We start from the raw sequence: 7,811 nt of genomic DNA on the forward strand, positions 1-7,811 counted from the left end.
GATAGCTGACCCAGACTGACCACTGAGATATTCCCCACTGTATGGCATCATGCTCAGCATTAAAGGTTGGTGGAAAGAAGGAGGGGTGAAGGGGGAGAGTTTGGGATTTATGGCATTTATCTTCCAAAGTAACCATTACACATGTTGAAGCCCTTCTTTCCTGGACACAGCTGACCTGCTGATAGGAAGGAATCAATGAATGATATAATTTGCTTTGCTTGCACATACAGTTCGTGCTTTACCTTTTAAGCCGTATTCATCTCAAACCTTGAGTTTTCTCACTTTCACTTTTGTGATTCTCTTCACCATTCTACTGCAGGGGAGGGAGAAAGCAGCTTTCTAGTGCTTAGCTGCCTAGCAGTGTTAAACCACTGATGTTATTTTTGGCTTCCTAGTTGGGGCTCAAGGGATGAAGATAAGACAGATTTGACAGGAATGTGCTAGACTGAATTTCTAGCTCTTATATCTCTTTGCCTATTAATTGGCAGGTTCCTGTGCTATTACTGTATATTAGTGTACAGAGACTATATGTTACTATATATTAGAATTGAGTGCTTGTTTGTGGCCTCTTTTTGCTTTTACCATTTACTGCCCTCCTCATCGGCTTATTCTGCTGTGCTTGGGAACAGCTGGACAAGAGCAATGACCATGAGCCTGAGGTGGCAGATGGCCAAGGCACTGGTTCTGCTCCTATGCTGTTGTACTGGCCACGTTGAAACCCCAGGGTGAGCTTAAGTGTAAGGCACTGTGACCTCTCAATAAGCCCGTGCTGGGGGAGTTACATCCTGAAGACTCCGTGGCTGTGGAAAAGGCTATACTGGAGAATTCTGAACCCTGACCTGACTGTTGTCCTCAGATAAGGACACACAGGAGTGGGTAGACCTGATAGGTCTGTCTCTTGTGAGGATGTTCACGCTGGAGAAGGGGAAATGGGAGAGTTTAAGGCAATGTAAACTCAATGCCGTAGTCCAAAAGAACAAGGGTTTGAGATTGTAACAGATAGACCTTTAAACTGCTGCAACCCACAATTGGAGTTGCACGCTATAGAAAATTGTATAGCAGGAAGCACCCAAACCAAAAGAAGTTGAGTCTCACAAGAAACCATGCAAGTACATAAGTGACCCAAGCTGGCTTTCATGCCCCAAAATTCAACACAACATGCCGCCTCTCCTGTCCTGACCAACCACCATGGAATGGACGTGGAATGGACAGATGGAGCCTATATCATGGAATGAATGATTTCAGTGAACATTTTATACTATCTGCATTTATTCATAAGGATGGTAAAGAGGGTGGTAAATAATGTTTTCCTAATGCCTAAGCAAAATCTACTTCTTTTCTGTTTAAGACCTTTACCCCCTGTCCTATCAGTACATTCCCTGATAGAGTCCTTCTCCAGCTTTTCTGTAGCTCCGTTTAGGTACTGGAAGGCTGGAAGGCTACTCTAAGGTCTTCCTGGAGCCTTCTCTTCTCCAAGCTGAACAACCCCAGCTCTCTCACCCTCTCTTCACAGGAGAGGCCCTTCAGCCCTCTCATCATACTTGTGGCCCTACTCTGGACCCACTCAAACAGGCCCATGTAATTCTTTTGCTGGGGGGGGCAGAGCTAAATACACTACTCCAGAATCACCTCCCTTGACCTGCTGACCATGATTCTTTTGATGCAGCCCAGTATCCTACTGGCTTTCTGGGCTGCAAGCTCACATTTCTGGTTCATGTTGAGATTTTTCTCCAGCAATACTTCCAAATCCTTCTCTGCAGGGCAGCTCCCAATCCACTCATTGACCAGATCAAATTAATGTTTGGGATTGCCCTGACCCAGCTGTAGGACCATGCACTTGGCCTTTGCTGTGGTTTAGCCACAACATTGCTCAACATCATCTGCTTTTTTTCCATCAGCAGACAGCTGTTCAGCCACATTCAGGAAAGTGGGACTCATCACACATAATGGTGTCTTGAGAAGACAAATGCCATCATTCCAAACATCCCCCCTCCCTCCTTCTTGATCTCAGCCTTTCGTGTCTTTGCTGTCATTTAATGATCAGAGCTCTGAGACAGCACTGCCCTGAGATCCAAGTTGTATCTCATATCCCTCTTTCCTGTCTGTGTGTTTATGTGTGTTTGAGAGTTCTACATTTTAGGGTTTTTTTAAACCCAGAAATGCCAAAAGAGACATGCCAGACTGGTTAAATCACACAAAGCAGGCCAAGTTTGTCTGTGATGTGCACTAAGACAATACCTTTATCTACAGTTTCAATTTCTGAGGTCCTAACCTTGCTGTAGAGAGCTTGGAAGCTCTTAGCAACCTCCATCTGCACTGTCTTGTGGCATGGAAAGTGAAATTACCCCAATCAGAGGCTTGGTTTTGATTCTCTTTACAGCCTAAAGCACCCCATGGGTCAGGAGATGGGCCAGGTCATCTCAAGAGGCAGCCCCTTGCTGAGGCAATCGGCTCCCAGGCAGACGAGTTCTGTAGCGTAGCAGGGGATCGGACAGGCAGGGCTATTTTCTCCGGCATCAAGCCCACATGAGGGAACCGCCAGGACCCGGCAGCCCTCACAAGGGAGGCTGACGAGGCATAGGCAGAGTTAGCAGTGCCCCCTCCCCAGCCGTTCAAAAGCTGCCCATAGGGAGTGCGAGTGACCAGGAGCGCGGCAACCAGGATGGGCAAACAGGACGTGGTGCATCAGTAGGGAGTGGCGCAGCAGTTCGCGCAGGCAGGGCAAGCAGGCAGGGCAGAGCGTTTCCCCCCTGTCCATACAAGCAACTCCTCTAACAGCACGTTACCGCTAGCTCAGCTGCAATGGTCTCCACCAGGCACAGTGCCCTCTCTAGGAAGTCTGTACATACCCAGACTGACTACCTGCTCAAAACTGCGGCAGTTCAGGTCTCTGGATGCAGGGAGTGCCTGAGCCTGTTGCTACCACCTGCGGGGGGCAGAGAGACTGTGTGCGTGAGGTGCGAGCAGGTGGATGACCTGGTCTGCCTGGTGGCAGAGCTCAAGGAGGAGGTGGAGAGGTTGAGGGATATCAGGGAGTGTGAGCAGGAGATAAACTTGTGGAGCAACTCCTTGCAGGGCCTGAAGGACAGGTACTGGGGTGAGACACCACAAATGGGAGTGAAGCCTTTGCTCTGTTGCTGTCGGGCAGAGGGAGGGGACCTAGGAGTTGAGGAGGAATGGAAACAGGTCCCTGCTCGACAACGCAGGTGATGCCCCCCCCCCACCGGCCCCACCTTCCCAGGTACCCTTACAGAACAGACTTGAGGCCCTGGAGCTTGAGAGAGCTGTAGGTGAGGAAAAGGTAGAAAGGCCCACAAAGGCCCGCCATTCACTCTGTGTGACGCAGGGCAGTGCTAGGCACAGCTTTATTCCTCCTTTTTGTGGGGCAGCACATACAGAGCCTCCCTCAGAAGTGGGGTACTGTGGGGGAGGGGGGCTTCATTGGGGGCATTCGCGTGCACCCCCATGCCCCACGGCACAGGGGTGAGTAGCTTCCATGGGGGCGGTCCAGTGCTATGCAGGGGGAGCTGCGACCTGGAAAAAGTAGAGGGGTGTTACCTGGGTGTCTGGCACTGCAGGATGGGGTGGCTGGGCTGGGGAAATGACCTGGTGCCTTGGCTTCCAGCCTGGCCCCTGCAGGTAAACTATAGGGCAGGGGGGCATTTATTGTGCCCCAAGCACTGTGCTCCGTCCCACAGCCCACCCACGCTTTGCCCTAGAGCCCCACACTCCACTCCGTAATTCTCCCCTCCATCCACTTTTCCGCCTAACCCCGCTCCACACTCACTCTACTCCACCTCCCCATGCGCTGCTGTACCCACTATGGGGCTTGGGCTTCCATGTGCCCCACAGCAGGGTCCGGTCACTTTACCTGGGTCTTCTCACAGTGGGGGGGATCTCAGGTAGCTCAGCTCCAGCCGTGGAGTGATGTGGGGCAGGAGGCAGAGCAGTGCCAGCAGCAGCACCAGTAGCAGGTGTGGGAGGAGCCTGCAGGGGCACTCAGTGGTCTGGGGGGAGATCTGGGGGGTGCAGTGCCCCTCCAAACCTCCCGGGCTTTTCCTGACCTGCAGTGTGGGGTGCTGTGGGACCCCCACTTACCACCATGTGCGCCGGCAGTTCTGGTTTGCACACTGGGCTGGCTGTGGGGAACATGGTGATTGAGGGGGCGGTGATATGGCCGTTCCTCCTCTGCCCCCCGCTTGACATTTTCTGGGGGAAAAGATGTGATTCTGATGATTCCTACCTCCCTCCACGGCTCTGTGCTAAGCAGCTGTGCCTCAGGCTCTGGGGCTCACCTGTGGGAGGAAGAGGCTGGGGGGCTGGAAACTGGGGCAGTGATTGGCATCGAGGGGGTGGCGGTGATGGGCACTGGGGGATGCGGGGAGGGCTGGAAAGTGGGGGTGGGGGGAAATGGGCAGTATGGGCAAGGGGTAGATGGGAATTCTGGGGGACCCAAAGCACCATGTGCCCTCACTCCAAGCCAGTGCAGGTTTGCAGGGGCCACACTTGTGTCCACGGTCTTTGCATGCCCACATTTTATTACAATTCTACCCATTTTTTTCCCTCCCATCTTCCTACTCCTTAAGATTCTGACCGCCCCGATTTCTAGCATGCAGCCCCAAAAAGCAGCTGGCGGCCGTCTGCCCTGACCTCCGCCTCACAAATAGGTATGGCGATTGAGGCTGAGCTAGAAGAAAGGATGAAAACGCAGATTTGGGAGTTTATAGGGGCATTTTCAGCCAGTGAGAGCCCTGTGTCCCCCCGAGTACCCACAGCACCTACGTGGCCAAAGCCTCCAGTGTCTGCCTCAGCAGTCTGTGGAGGCTGCTGATCTCCACTTGTAGCTCCTTGAGTTTGGGGGAAGAAAAAGACTTTGTTAAGCTTTCTCCCATTTCTCCTCTCCATTTTGCTGGATTTGGGGACTTTGTGGGGGCCATGCCCACACAGCGCCCTCGTAGTGCTGCAAAGCCTCCATCAGGTCCTGCATGCCACACATCATCTGCAGAACTGGGGGGAACAGCAACAAATTTGGGGTGCCGGTGGTGACTCCCATCCCTTTGGAGCCCTGGGGAGCCTTTTCACTTGAGGAGAGGGATCATGTTGCTCACCTTGGCGAAGGCCGATTGTGGCAGGACACCACAGCAACGCAGCAGGGCTGGAGGCTGTGGCCACATTGGCCTCCACAGATGGGCATAATGGGGGAGGGGCCGCCAGCCTCATGCGTTGTCCCCCCCCAGCTGAGGGAGCTGGTTTGTTAGCATGTGACAAGGCTCGGCTGCCTCTTACCTGCAGGATGGCATCCTTCTGTGCCTCTGGTGCCTGCAGATTCTCTTTTCTTCCCTTGGCCTCAGCGAGCAGCACTGAGTTCTGCTCCAGAGGAAAGTGGGTTGATATCCAGTGAGATTGGACTGAAGGCTGCTGGTGGTGCATTGGGGTGAGGGCACAGTGCTGCGGGGCACCCCTGGTTCTTTGTTCCCATCCTCACCGTCTGCTGAAGGCCGGTGACTTCCTCCAGAAGGCCATGCTGCTCCCTTTCCTGGAAGGGAAAAACTGTGCCATTAAGTTGCTGGGGGCAGCCCCATAATTTGCGGGGTTCAGCCCACTAGTTGGGGGGCATGCAACTGGAGGCTGCACACCACCAGGTCTGGCCCTGCTGAGGCCAACGCAGCCTCACTGCCAAAGGCAGGACAAATGCTATCGGCTAGCAGCCAGGAGTCACCGCATCACCTTTGATTTTTTCAATGGGTACACATTGAGGTAGACTCTTGACAACCAGCAGAAACCCCTGAAAGACCACCTGGAAAAGCAAATGTGCATATATGTATGTCATAGATATTCACATACTTTAATGATTTCCAGGAAATAGTATGAATAATATGTTAATTATTTCTTAGATATCCATTGATTATATATGTTTTGATTACATGTAACACCTACAGCTTGAACTATTTGACACACACACTAGGTAGAGTGATCCCCTGTGCGTCCAGCACCACAATTACAGGATGCCTGCATTCTAAAACTGAATTGAGTGCCTTCACTGTTTTACATACCCCTAAAAGATTTCCCTGCTTTGCCTTGTCCTGTACGATGAACAGTTGGCATCAAGGAGGCCTAAATCATTACTTGGCTGCAGTGAGTTTTCTTCAGAGGTCGTGGCTCCCAAGGCACTAGGCAGCTTTTGACTTCTCCAGGATGAACTGCTTTAGCATGTCTTTGTTTCCTTCGTTGGGGAGGCAGGTGATGTGTGGATTTCAGGCCACCCTGGCCCCTAAAGTACAACAGATTTAAGAGACACAATGTGAGAAACAAAGTTGTTTGGTTTTTTTTGTTTGTTTGTTTGTTTTTCAATAAAGGTGTTTTTGCAGTGGAAAGTTCCACTAACCTTGCATACTCAAAAATCGTTGTGCAGCATAGCAGTGGGAAATATGTAAAGTAGATAAGGGGAAGGTCCTACTGTCCCAAAATAAGGAGGATAACGAAGAAAAACAGGATGAGCAGTATTAAATCAGTAAAAACAGAACTCATGGGCCCTCTAGTCACGAGAGAAGAAAGAAAAAGGAGAAATTAATGGATGGTCAAATTATATTATACAATATATGGTATAGAAGTGCATCAAGTAGGTTGTGAACCTGTAGCACTCAACCAGTTAGGAATTAAGGGAGAAATCTGGTGTTGGGTAATAGGAAATATAACGTTATGATAAACTTTTACCATCCCTCCTGCTTGCAGGATGCCCGCCATTGCAATTATGAATAAAAAAGCTTCACAGAAGATCCTGTCTGAAGAAAATTATTGAGATTTTTCTCACAATTTGGGGGCTCGTCCAGGATCTTGTCGCCTACCAAAGAGTTCTTGGCACCACAGATAGGATGGTGCTCCCCACTGATTTCAGCAGGCCTGTTGGGGGTGGTGGATTGTCTCAGGATGGCTGACAAAGGACCAAGACTGTTAATCTGAAGACAAGCTCTGTGAAGCACTGGGGTGAATGGAGGCCAGCCTAGATGCAGCATGGGCACAGCCAGGACACAGCCTGGACACAGCCCCAACACAGCACAGGCACAGGGATTACAGCTGATAACCTGGACCAGGAATTCCATGCGTGGACCAAGGTAAGGCAAACTTTACCATATATTGCCTCGGGGTGGGTTCAGGGAGACTCTTGTGTGCAGTGTGAATGAGATGCACTTTTAGTGCCAAGCGAGTGTGGAGTCCCAGCTGTCGCGTTAAGGGGTGTAGCTGATTAACCGTTACAGGCCCGGTCGGATTCAGGGTACTGAACCAGTTGGACATTCACCAACAACGCGTTAACCGTCCGGGGGTCCAGTCAGACATTCACCAACAACGCATTAACCCTCTGGGGGTCTGTTCAGACATTCACCAACAACACATTAACCGCCTGGGGGTCTAGTTGGATTCAGAACACTGAACTATCACGGATAACCACCCTTACCCTAGTTGCATTTAATGAGAGCTATCACAATGCAATCACGTATGGTTTATTACAGCAACAGATAATCAGGTTCTTTTGGACTGCCAGCGATAGTGACTGTCTGCAAAAGCAAGCTATCATGCATGAAATATTCAGGTGTTATAGGTGCACAGCCTAGAAATAAACGTGTTAAAAAGATCAAAGACTCTAGAGAGATTTATAAGCAAGTATTCAGATCTCACCCAAAGGCGTCCCAATGGGGGGGGAAGAGAGGCTCAGCCCATCGACTGATCCCAGGAGTCAGGAGGTCCTAAGGAAGTTGTATTTCCTCGGGTTGGTATCTCCCCTGACGGTGGTATCTTCCCTGACATCCCCTCTT

At 50.9% G+C, this 7,811-nt stretch overlaps 1 long non-coding RNA gene across 1 annotated transcript; it reads right to left on the bottom strand.

Annotated features, from left to right (window-relative positions):
- Window positions 1–3,347: 3,347 nt before the first annotated feature.
- LOC311424801 lies at window positions 3,348–6,281 on the bottom strand. The gene is made up of 3 exons (XR_014686200.1): window positions 6,054–6,281; window positions 5,486–5,536; window positions 3,348–5,367 (listed from the first exon to the last, which is right to left on the bottom strand). It is a non-coding gene; the product is annotated as an uncharacterized lncRNA (long non-coding RNA).
- Window positions 6,282–7,811: the final 1,530 nt, after the last annotated feature.

This window comes from Aythya ferina (assembly GCF_964211825.1).
Source record: "Aythya ferina genome assembly, chromosome: 28".
NCBI classification, from domain to species: domain Eukaryota; kingdom Metazoa; phylum Chordata; class Aves; order Anseriformes; family Anatidae; genus Aythya; species Aythya ferina.